This window comes from Perca flavescens, chromosome 13, assembly GCF_004354835.1.
Source record: "Perca flavescens isolate YP-PL-M2 chromosome 13, PFLA_1.0, whole genome shotgun sequence".
NCBI lineage: Eukaryota > Metazoa > Chordata > Actinopteri > Perciformes > Percidae > Perca > Perca flavescens.
In genome coordinates this window covers 31481724-31494223 of record NC_041343.1, presented here as the reverse complement: position 1 = coordinate 31494223, position 12500 = coordinate 31481724, and the positions used below count along the sequence as shown (strand labels likewise).

At 42.5% G+C, this 12500-nt stretch overlaps 1 long non-coding RNA gene and 4 other non-coding genes across 5 annotated transcripts in view; all 5 read left to right on the top strand.

The window, feature by feature from the left end:
• Window positions 1-12500, top strand: part of LOC114566883 (uncharacterized) — a 64083-nt gene that overhangs the window by 600 nt on the left and 50983 nt on the right. The window contains exon 2 of the long non-coding RNA XR_003694109.1: window positions 2045-2137. This is a non-coding gene — a long non-coding RNA (uncharacterized LOC114566883). The remainder of the gene's footprint in view (window positions 1-2044; window positions 2138-12500) is intronic.
• trnad-guc (transfer RNA aspartic acid (anticodon GUC)) lies at window positions 3898-3969 on the top strand. Its single transcript has one exon. It is a non-coding gene; the product is annotated as a tRNA-Asp (tRNA).
• On the top strand, window positions 4807-4878 carry trnad-guc (transfer RNA aspartic acid (anticodon GUC)). The gene has a single exon. It is a non-coding gene; the product is annotated as a tRNA-Asp (tRNA).
• On the top strand, window positions 10222-10293 carry trnad-guc (transfer RNA aspartic acid (anticodon GUC)). Its single transcript has one exon. It is a non-coding gene; the product is annotated as a tRNA-Asp (tRNA).
• On the top strand, window positions 11461-11532 carry trnad-guc (transfer RNA aspartic acid (anticodon GUC)). Its single transcript has one exon. It is a non-coding gene; the product is annotated as a tRNA-Asp (tRNA).

Genomic DNA, 12500 nt, shown 5'->3' with positions numbered 1-12500 from the left:
GAGCTGTTGGGCTTATCAATTATTAAACTATTTGGTCGACTGAATGATGAACTGATATTTTTTTGTTTTTTTCTATTTCAACGGTTGCGGTAACGTCTATTTGTTTGTATAACGGTTACTGCATTTATATCACCGTAAAGGCCCTGATACACAAAGTCAACGGTCGGCCGTTGGTCCTAGTTTTTTTTTTTTTTTTTTTTTTCTTTGGCCTGAGAGAGATGACGTAGATGTGACGTGAGCAACGTGTCTGAAAGTGTGAAGTCTTCTGGTAGCTGTGCCGAGAGAAATCTCAATCATTCCCAATCTTACAGAGACGGAGAGCGTAGGTATATGTAAGGAGATAACATAGACACAGGCTAATTACTGATCACTAACATGCTAGTTAACATTAGTAATTAAACCTAAACAGATAATGGAAGTCCAAACTGCCTGTGAGCTTCTCCTGTACTATACGGTAATTCCTCTACTGTGTGACAGTAAGTCTCGTGGTTATGACACAATCGTTAGCCTATTTTTATAAAAAGCATCTGCTACGGAGCCATAACGTGAGCTACAAGGTAATGGAGCCTTTTATACATTGTCGTGTTTCTTTAGAAATAAACAACGGACAAATAGAGTCTTTAAACGCTTCAGATGTAAAGTTATTCGCTGTCAAAGTGACGTCTAAATGAATGCTAGTCAGTGGAATGCTAACGGGAGGTGATGGCCAGGTAGCAACAAAATGTCACCATAGGAGGTTTGAGTTCTGAAACGAAGCTTACCCCCCTTGAGTCAAACCTGTAGGTGGCGGTGTAACGAGAAGCTCAAGTCCACGTTAGCCAATCAGAATCCAGAAAATAGCAACGACAGCAACCAATCACTTCCTCTCTCTCTCTCTCGGTTGCTTAAACCTCTGTTTATTTCAGTTTACGTGCAAAAATTTCAAAAATCTCCACTCTGGCCAGAGTTTTTAGAAAGACTTGCTTTCAGAGGAGAATTCTCCGTTTGCGTGTAAACGAAGGGCACAAATGAAGGACTGTGACAGGCTACACCCGAGGCTCCTTTCATTTTTCATCCCATATGATCAATCAAATCAGGTTTTTATTGGCCAAGGATACTTACATACACAAGGAATTTGACTTTTGGTAGACATGTGTTAATTATAGACAGTACATTCAACAAATAGACATGTAGTAGTAAACATTCAGTAGACAAATAGTAGCTTTTCCAGCCAGCCGGCCAGCCTCTAAATTTGTAAAACGTAACCTCTTAATGTTTAATTCACAAGCTCTTGTCACATCATAGGAAAGCACATTGCTGTCGCCAGATGAGTGACAATTTAGATTTGTTCAGGGGTTAGCTAAGTGGGAAATAAATTATAAAAGAAAGAGAAAAGGAAAATAGATAGCAGAACAAATATGTATTTTTGGCATTTGTCACTTAGCATCACGTGTCAAATTCAAGGCCCGCGGGCCAAATCTGGCCCCTCGCAGTTTATGATCTGGACCGCATATCAACTAGTTTTTGTCACTTTTTCCAACATTTTTCTTATTTTTTTCTGATGTTTTTGCCACTTTTTCCAACATTTTTGTCACTTTTTCCAACGTTTTTTAAATTTTTCTGACGTTTTGTCACCCTTTCCAACTTTAAAAAAAATATTCTGACGTTTTTACCACTTTTTCCAACATTTTTTTCACTTTTTCCAAAAATATTAAATTTTTCTGACGTTTTGTCACCCTTTCCAATATGGAAAAAAAAATTCTTACGTTTTTGCCACTTTTTCCAACATGTTTGGGCGCTTCTTTTCTATGATGGCCGAGGAACTTTCTCCTGACTTCTTCAGGACTTTATGTTGACCAAACTGTAAGTGAGAAGACTATATGACACCTGCAATAACACAGTCAAATATATTTGACTTTTTAAAAGCCTGTCAATAAACTAAACCTGTCTGGCCCTTGGTGTGATTCTTAGTTTCCAGTGTGGCCCTCTGGGAAGTTGAGTTTGAACCCCCTGATTTACATGTTCTGCATTAACGTTAATCTTCATCTCTTCATCTCTCTGTCAGACCAGTACATCATCCTGGGAGCTCGAAGGGACTCGCTGGGTGAGCTGTGACGTTCGGAGGTGGCTCGGACTTTCTCTGCCTTGGTGAAGAACGGTAAGACCCCCTTTAAAGGAACACGCCGACTTATTGGGACTTTGTCTTATTCCCTATATCCCCCAGAGTTAGATAAGTCCATACATACTAGGGTTGGGCGTATCCAAATTTTGATACCGTCAAACCTCCTCCCTATTTTACCTCGGTATACGGTATTACGGAGGGATTAGCGCAACACCTGAAAAGCCCCTGCTCCTCACCACAGGGCTTCTCAGGTGCTCCGAGCAAATCACTCCGCCCAATTATGTAAAGACATGTTCAAGGAGTTCAGATAGAGCCAGTATCAGGGCCACATTTAGTTCAATGTGTTATGTCACTATTTTTGGTAGCATGCTGTACTTAAATGGCCAGTATGTACTTTATTTTCTTTATTCATTGAAGCATCTATGTTTACAGGCTTGTGGTGATGCACAATGTGCTATAGGTGCTAAAAAAAAAAAAATCTGTTTGGTGCTGCCAATTTGTGTTGTTTTGTCATGGTTCATGTATGCAACTTTACACATTGTGGGAAAAACAAATAGTGGCAGAGAATCGTGATATCAATTCTAAGCTAAAAAATCGTGATTCATATTTTTCCCTGAATCGTGCAGGCCTAGTATACAAAGTGTCTGTTTTCTTGCTGTCGTTTGCTTCACAGTTAATTATATTTGTTGACATTTATCAGCGGTGTGAAGCAGTTTTTTATTTTTTTATTTCTTCACTTGTTGATTGTTCCACGTAGAGCTGGGCTTATGGAAAAAAAAATCACATATCACAATATGTTTGACCAAATACATCAGTGTTGATATTGCGGCGATTGTTGGGTTGTCTATTGTTGCTTTCACAAAATATAACAACAAAAAGTGTCTGACAAAATTATGGGAAGGATTTCTAAGGAGGTCGACCTTTCTGTTAAAGAGTAAGATTCTTTTTTTAAACATAAAAACATCCGCGAAATTGCGAAAGTAATGAGAAACTATAAAATATTGACTTAATCTCAATATATTGGCTTAGTATCGTAATATATTGACTTAGTAACTCAGAATATTGACTAGGAAGCTGAAAGTAATGAGAAACTTTAAAATATTCACTTAGAATCTCAATATATTAACTTCTGCACACCGATGTGCAAAGTATAACTTTGTATTATGAGTCTGGAGATCCATTTTTCTTGTTGAAGGGGAAATCTATTCTTGGGACATGTTTGTTTCTACTGTTTAAACTGAATTTTATTAATGTTGATAGTGTTTGGATGCTTTCAACGGTTTGTTCAAATTCTGCATTAGCAAAACACAAAAAAATTTATAAAATGATAAATCTTTTGTTCATGGACAAGTGAAATGTAAATGTACTTGTCCTCAAAAAGTTAATGTCAAGCCCTGGTGTGAGATAGTTTTACAATTAAATACAGCGACACTCACAGCACAGCTGTTGTCTTTAACTCATGTGTTTGGTGATTTTGTCAGATGATGTCGTGGTTATAAAATCGTGATTTCTAACATACTTAGAGCCAACCAATCGGCCGTCCCAAACAGGCACACGCTCCAAACGCACATTGCACTGATTTGTAAGAAAGAGCAAACACAAATGTTGTTTAAACCAGCGTTACTCTTCTCCTCTGCCATTTGTTATTGCTGTTCCACTCTCTGACCAGCAGAGGCCGCCTAATAACAGGGTGCAAAACTAAACTCACTCACTCCTCACACTGAAACAGCGCCACTCGTCTATAGGTCGCAGTGTTGTGGATATAAGGGGAACTGCAGCAGAAATACTTATGTCCCTCCTCGTTAGTATAGTGGACAGTATCTCCGCCTGTCACGCGGAAGACCGGGGTTCGATTCCCCGACGGGGAGTAATTTTTTCATTTTCTCTTGTTGTGTGTTATTTTTTTTTTTTTACTACGGTTGTAATAATATATTTTTATGTTTTTGGTGACGCTCTTTGCACTTTTTTGATAGGAGTAAAGACACTAAAAGAAAAAGACACAAATCATAAGTCTGCTAAACCTGTGTTTAAGAGAGAGGAAGGCCTGCTTTGATAGGAGTGCTTCTGAGACTGCAGCTATGACGATCTCCCTTTTGTTGTTATCTGATGCATTTTGGGAAAGTCTTTTGTCCAGTGTTGGTAAAAAAAATATTCTTATTTTTATAATGAAAGTAGACGTTTGTATGTTTCCTCAGTCCTAGCAGGAGGATTGGGTCTGTAGATAGGTAGGTAGGTAGATAGATAGATAGACAGACAGACAGACAGACAGACAGGTAGATAGATAGATAGATAGATAGATAGATAGATAGATAGATAGACGGCTAGATTAATTAATTACTACAAAACACAATGAGAATCAAAGTGAGCAGGATTTTTTTCGTCCCTATGCCTTAGCTAGACGATCAAATTTATATAAATGTTGCTCCTACCAAAACAAAATGTGTGTCTGCTTAAATGGGAAACAGCGCCCCCCAAATCCCACTTGTGGCCAAAGATATATGACACCCGTAATGGTGAGAACTACCATAGAGAATAAATGGAGAAAGCTTATGGAGTTAAGGACAAGGTCTCAGCGCACACAAGAGTTTGAGTCCTCGACGGAGAGAAATTTTCACTACTGTTGTAATACAGTGTTTTTGTAAGTTCTTTATAACAGCACAGCTGACACTGATATCTTGGATGGGATCAGTTATTTTTCATGTCCCTCCTCGTTAGTATAGTGGACAGTATCTCCGCCTGTCACGCGGAAGACCGGGGTTCGATTCCCCGACGGGGAGTAACTTTTTCATTTTCTATTGTGTGTTTCTTTTTTACTACAGTTACAGAATAAAAATGCAGAAATAAAAAAAAAAAATTGAATCTCATACTTATATATAAATGTATAAATAAAGGAATTCAGTGAATACATGAATGAATAAATACATATATAAAAAGACACACACACACACACGGAGACACACATACACACGCACAGACACACACACACACACACCACACAGAGACATGCACAGACACATAAACACACACGCACAATATATATATATATATATATATATATATATTCACACACACACACGGAGACACAAATACACACGCACAGACACACACACACACACACACACACACACAGAGACACGCACAGACACACACAAACACACATGCACAGAGACACGCACAGACACACACAAACACACATGCACAGAGACACGCCCCGACACACAGAGACACACACAGAGACACGACACACACACACACACACACACACACACACACACCACACAGAGACATGCACAGACACATAAACACACACGCACAATATATATATATATATATATATATATATATATATATATATATATATATATACACACACACACGGAGACACAAATACACACGCACAGACACACACACACAGAGACACACACACACACACACACACACACACACACACACACACGCACACACACACACACACACACACACACACACACACACACACAGAGACACGCACAGACACACACAAATGCCGTTTTTATCCTTGCATGCTCCTTTTCTCCGCCATTCTGAATGTTCATATGGTCCGGCCTCTTCTTGGATGTCTTTTATGTTTTCTGTGGTTAGTTCTGTTGGTCCTTCCTCTGGTTGTAGTGTCATTTGTCTGGGAGTGTACCCTCCAACTTCTTTGGCTCTTTGGTCTGCTGCTTCATTTCCTTTTGCCACCCTTGTGTCTGCTTTGTCATGTCCTTTGCACTTCATTATTGCCACTGCTGCTGGCGCTTTTACTGCTCCCAGTAGGGTTACCAGTTGATCCTTGTGCTTGACAGGAGTCTTGCTGGTGGTCAGGAAATTCCTCTTCTGCCATTGTGGTCCATCTATATGCACCGCTCCATGTGCGTATGCTGAGTCTGTGTAGATATTGACCCTTTTCCCTTCTGACCACTGCAGTGCTTTTGTGAGTGCCAATATTTCAGCCATTTGTGCTGCAGGTTGTGGTATTATTCCTGAGTCCACTTTGGTGTGTGTACCGTCTGCGTGTTGTTCCATCACCGCATAAGCAGACACATTTCCATTTTCTCCTTTGTAGCAGCATCCATCTGTGTACAGCCAATGTTGTGCATCTGGCAGAGGTTCATTTTTCAGGTCTGGCCTGAGTTTCAGTTCTTGTGCTGCCACTTCTTCATAGCTGTGGGGTTTTCCGTGTCCCATTTTGTCTGCCAAATTGATGGCTGAGGTTACAAAAGTGATGTGGGGTTGTCTCAGCTCCTTCTGTTTTTGTTCAGTACTGAACGTTAATTCATTGCTCTGATGTTTGTCCTTGTTCAATAGTGTCCAATTTTGAGCTGTGGTAGGTTAGCACTAACCTGTCTCCCCCTTTTTTCTGGAAAAGAGCGGCATGAACATGTCCGTTCTTGACCGAAACATCAAGATGCCAACATGGTCCAGCTCCCTGGGTGATTGGCGGGAGGTCATCCAGTAACCCCTCCAGATCTCTGTGTTTAAATGGCACATACACTCCAAAGTTGCTTGAGGGGTGTTCCATAATAGGGAATGCTCCGGTCCCCCCTTTTTTGGGTCTGTCTCTAAGGTCATATTCTCTTCTTGCTTCACCCATGACCTTCGCTTCTCCTTCAAACACACCTTGCAGCTGCAGTTTCTGCATGGCTCCATCGTGTGGGGGACCCCTTTTGGTGAAGTGTTTTGTAATTCTGTGCTGCTTTTCATCTTCATCGTCAGTAGAGGATATGTCAGTTATAACCGCTGAGGTGTGCTGGAGAAGGTGTAGTCAGAGTGTTTGGAGACTTTATCTGAGGGGGCATACTCATTTACAAATGGATCAAAAGGAGTTGGTCTCACTTGCAGACCCCCTCTAGGAGTGCTCTGGGACCCAGGTTGGGGCAGGAGTTGAGGCGTTGATTGTGATGGTGGCAGTTGGAGTGATGCAGTGGATGGTCCTGGGGGTCCTTGGCCTGATGGTGACTGTGTCCCAACCATGGATTCCCCCTTGAGCTGGCTCATTTCTGCTCTGCATTTGATTTTCTACTTTGTCAACTGTGTCAGTCAGGTCGGCTGTGCATTTCACCAGATTTGCCAGGTCGTTGTGTTGGGGGATGTCCAGATCCAGAACTCCTCCATTCACTTCCAGTACACCTCTCTTTACTGGCACCACAGGAGCTTGAACCACTGTTATAGCCTCGTAGGATGGAGGTGCTGTTGGTTGTGGCAGGGAAGGGTACATGCTGGCAGTGGCTGTGGTTGGGTTATTATTAGTCTTTTCTGGTACTACTTCAGTTGTGCCACCAGATGTTGCCAACTCATCATTTTTCCTTTTCAGTTTACCCAGTAGTTCAGTCAGCCCCCTTGTGACATCTTTTTCCACGGCTTTCTTTTGTTTACGCCCCCATGCAGGCCCCCACCTACTACTCCCTTCTTCTTTCCATTCTGTGTCTGCCACTCGTGCCTGACTATCTGCTCTGATATTCAAAGTTCTCAATACACTCTCATCTCTCCCTATGTCTGCCAACAGTCCTTCCTTTTCCCACTTACAGAGTATCTTTATCCCTGTCTCAAACCATTGTTTCTGCTGACCCCCGGTGCTTTCTTCCCCAGTTTCACCAACAGAAAAGCTTTCAGTTCTTCCATTTCAGCACTGTATGCACAATCTTTCACTTCTTTATGCCATGATACAGTTCCCAACAGCACCCGAAACACACTATATATAAGAAACCGTATATATTTTCAACGAACAATTCTCTCTGCTTTTCAAAGTGTCAATTTGACTCTGTAACGTCAGTCTGTCTCTAGTCCTGCTGTATGTTGCTCTCAAAATCTGAGTCTAGCTCTAAACTCACTTCGTCACCACTACCTGTTACTGTTTCACTCTTTTCCTAAAGTATTCTCTCCTGTCTGTTCGGACACTTCACACAATGAACCTTCACTAGTAATTGTTTCTACTTCAAGCTGTGCCTTATTAATTTTATCCTCTTCACAGTATACCTCAAAATCAAACAGTGCTCTAGTAATTTTATTCTCTTCACAATATACTTCAAAATCTGCCTCCGTATCGAAATGTAAAACGTTTTCTGTCATTGCACTGAATTCACAATCATTGGCTTTTTACAGTATCTACCAACCAACCGACTGAGATTCCTCTAATTAAGTCAAATTAAACCAACTCTCCGATTTTTCTAGACAAGAGCTTTTTACGGTGAATTCACAATCATTGGCTTTTTACAGTATCTACCAACCAACCGATTGAATAACCAACCATTGGCTTTTTACAGTATCTACCAACCAACCGACTGCGATTCCTCTAATTAAGTCAAATTAAACCAACTCTCCGATTTTTCTAACCAAGAGCTTTTTACGGTTTTATTTCACCCAATGTACTCAACTTTCCGACCAGTTGTAGATCAAAAGCTTTTTACGAGTCTCTTATAGCCAATTTATAGGTCTTGTCAGACCATTGAACCTTCGAAGGTTTACCTCTTTGATTTTAGTTTTGCCCAACTCTCCGGTCTCAATGAACCAAGAGCTTTTTACAGGTCTAATTTAGATTTAATTTTTGTCACCCAACTCTCCGATCCCAGTGGACCAAGAGCTTTTTACAGGCTAATTTAGATTTATTTTTTGTTGCCCAACTCCCCGGTCACGGCGGACCAGGAGCTTTTTACAGGCTAATTTAGATTTATTTTTTGTTGCCCAACTCCCCGGTCACAGTAGACCAGGAGCTTTTTACAGGCTTTCTTTTCACTCTGTTAACAGTTCTTATTTTGCAATTTTGTTTTACTGTTTAGTTTTCTTTTATACTCTTTAAGATTTCATTCAATTTACCAACGGCACTCTTGTTCTTCTTCACTCAAAAATTTGGTTATGCTCAATGTGCAGAAGTTAGATATTAACAGGTCTCTGCTTACCTTATTTTTGACAGCGCGCTGTTTTGAAGTGAAGGAAAAACTGGAGTCTGTCCTGTCTGCTCAATTCAGGGGAAAGTCCTCTGGCGCCACTTAGTGGATCGCGTCGGGGTCACTACTTTGTCGTGTTTCAAAATCCACTAAGTAGGCAAGGAGAGGATTTAAAAGTTTAACAAGTATTTATTTAAGTAAAATCATAAGAGCATAAACGTGTACATGGGTCCGAGTTGAGCAGGCACACAGGCTTCTCTCATCAGACTGAATTTTCTGGCTTATACATGAATTCATATATCAGTCTCTAAGAGCATTTTGATTTGTTTATTAAAAGTTGGAGGAGTACCGTGGTTTAGACTCGGCGTCCCCTGGTTGGTGCACAGACTGGTCCCAGTCTTTTGGCACACGCCCTCTTCATCAGCTGTTAGGCAGACTTTAGCTATGCTGATGGTCAGAAAGAACAATGCGCCGCTGTTGCCTGTCACAGGTTGAGGAGTAACTTATTCTCATGGTCAAACTGATATCAAACTGATATTAACATTGTTGCTGCACTCTTGTTGCTTTCTGACCACCGTCATACAGTGCTGCTGTACAACAGTACAACAGTATCCTTTTCTCATTTTGCATGACTAAGCTGTCACAGTGCTCTTCACAGTGCGGTATTCCACTAAACACACAACTATAATTCAACTATGATTTGTATCCTCATAAAGCATAGCCAGCTTGACTGATTATTTTTATTTCTTACACACACACGCACACCACACCACACCAAACACAGAGACACGCACAGACACACACACACACACACACACACACACACACACACACACACACACAGAGAGAGAGACACGCACAGACACATACACTCACACACCACACACACACACACACACACACACACACACACACACACACACACACACACACACACACACACACACACACACACACACACACACACACACACACACACACACACACACACAATAATCCAAATTTGCCAGAAGACAAAATCAACTGCTTAAATGGGAAACAGCGCCCCCAAAATCCCAATTGTGGCCAAAAACATATTACACCCATCGTGGGTTTGATTCCTCGACATACATTTTCACTACGATTGTTATATAGTCTTATCTTTTGTGACTCCGTTTTTGCCGAGGATACCCTCGTCCACTGATATGTTGGATGGGATCAGATGATTTTTCATGTCCCTCCTCGTTAGTATAGTGGACAGTATCTCCGCCTGTCACGCGGAAGACCGGGGTTCGATTCCCCGACGGGGAGTATCTTTTTCGTTTTCTATTGTGTTTTACTACGGTTGTAATGGTAGATTTTTTTGTTATTGGTGACGCTCTTTGCACAGTGTATGTATGTTGTGCATAAGCCATTGGACACCTTCATTTCCTTCGGGATAAATAAAGTATCTCTCTCTATCTATTTCACTGTTAAATATATGTACAACATAAAAAAGGTTAATTAATCAAGATGCTAATTAATAATTATGCTATAACTTATGTTTGTTGACACACAGAGACACGCACAGACACACACACACACACACAGACACACAGACACGCACAGACACACACACACACACACACACAGACAGACACACACACACAGAGAAACACACAAACACACACACACACACACACACACAGAGACACGCACAGACACAAACACACGCACAGACACACACACAGAGACACGCACAGACACACAAACACACGCACAGACACACACACACACACAGACACGCACAGACACTCAAACACACACGCACAGACACACATAAAGACACGCACAGAAACACAAACACACACGCACAGACACACACACACAGAGACATGCACAGACACACAAAAACACACGCACAGACACACACACAGAGACACAGACACACAAAAACACACGCACAGACACACACACAGAGACACGCACAGACACACAAACACACACGCACAGACACACACACACACACACACACAGAGACATGCACAGACACACACAAACACACACGCACAGACACACAGAGACACACAGAGACATGCACAGACACACACAGAGACACACACAGAGACACGCACATACACGCACAGACACACACAGAGACTCGCACAGAACAGCACACACCACACCACACAGAGAGACACGCACAGACACCACACACACACACACACACACACACACACACACACACACACACACACACACACACACACACAATAATCCAAATTTGCCAGAAGACAAAATCAACTGCTTAAATGGGAAACAGCGCCCCCAAAATCCCAATTGTGGCCAAAAACATATTACACCCATCGTGGGTTTGATTCCTCGACATACATTTTCACTACGATTGTTATGTAGTCTTATCTTTTGTGACTCAGTTTTTGCCGAGGATACCCTCGTCCACTGATATCTTGGATGGGATCAGATGATTTTTCATGTCCCTCCTCGTTAGTATAGTGGACAGTATCTCCGCCTGTCACGCGGAAGACCGGGGTTCGATTCCCCGACGGGGAGTTTCTTTTTCATTTTATATTGTGTGTTACACACACACACAGACACACAGAAACGCACAGACACACACACACATAGACATGCACACACACACACACACACACACACACAGAGACATGCACACACACACACACACACACACACACACACACACAATAACATTCCCAGCTTGAGTAAATGGAGCGCTGGTGGTGAGTTGGGTCAGAGGGTGGGGGAAGACTCTGGACAGACCTGGTAAGCCCAAACGTGTAGTGCGGGTAAATTGGGAACGTCTGGAGGAGGCCCCTGTCCGACAGACTTTTAACTCACACCTCCGGCGGAGCTTTTCGTGCATCCCTGTGGAGGCTGGGGGCATTGAACCCGAGTGGACAATGTTCAAAGTTTCCATTGCTGAAGCTGTAGCGAGGAGCTGTGGTCTTAGGGTCTTAGGTGCCTCAAGGGGCGGTAACCCACGAACACCGTGGTGGACACCGGTGGTCAGAGAAGCCGTCCGACTGAAGAAGGAGTCTTTCCGGGATATGTTATCCCGGAGGACTCCGGAGGCAGTTGCAGGGTACCGAAGGGCCCAAAGGGCTGCAGCCTCGGCCGTGAAAGAGGCAAAGCAGCGGGTGTGGGAGAAGTTTGGAGATGACATGGAGAAGGACTTTCGGTCGGCACCAAAGTGCTTCTGGAAAACTGTTCGCCACCTCAGGAAGGGGAAGGGGAACCATCCAAGCTGTGTACAGTAAGGATGGGACACTGTTGACCTCAACTGAGGAGGTAATAGGGCGGTGGAAGGAGCACTTTGAGGAACTCCTGAATCCGACTAATACGCCCTCTATGTTAGAGGCAGAGCTGGAGGATGACGGGGGATTGTCGTCGATTTCCCAGGCGGAAGTCACTGATGTAGTCAAACAACTACACAGTGGCAAAGCCCCGGGATTGATGAGATCCGTCCAGAAATGCTCAAGGCTCTGGGTGTGGAGGGGCTG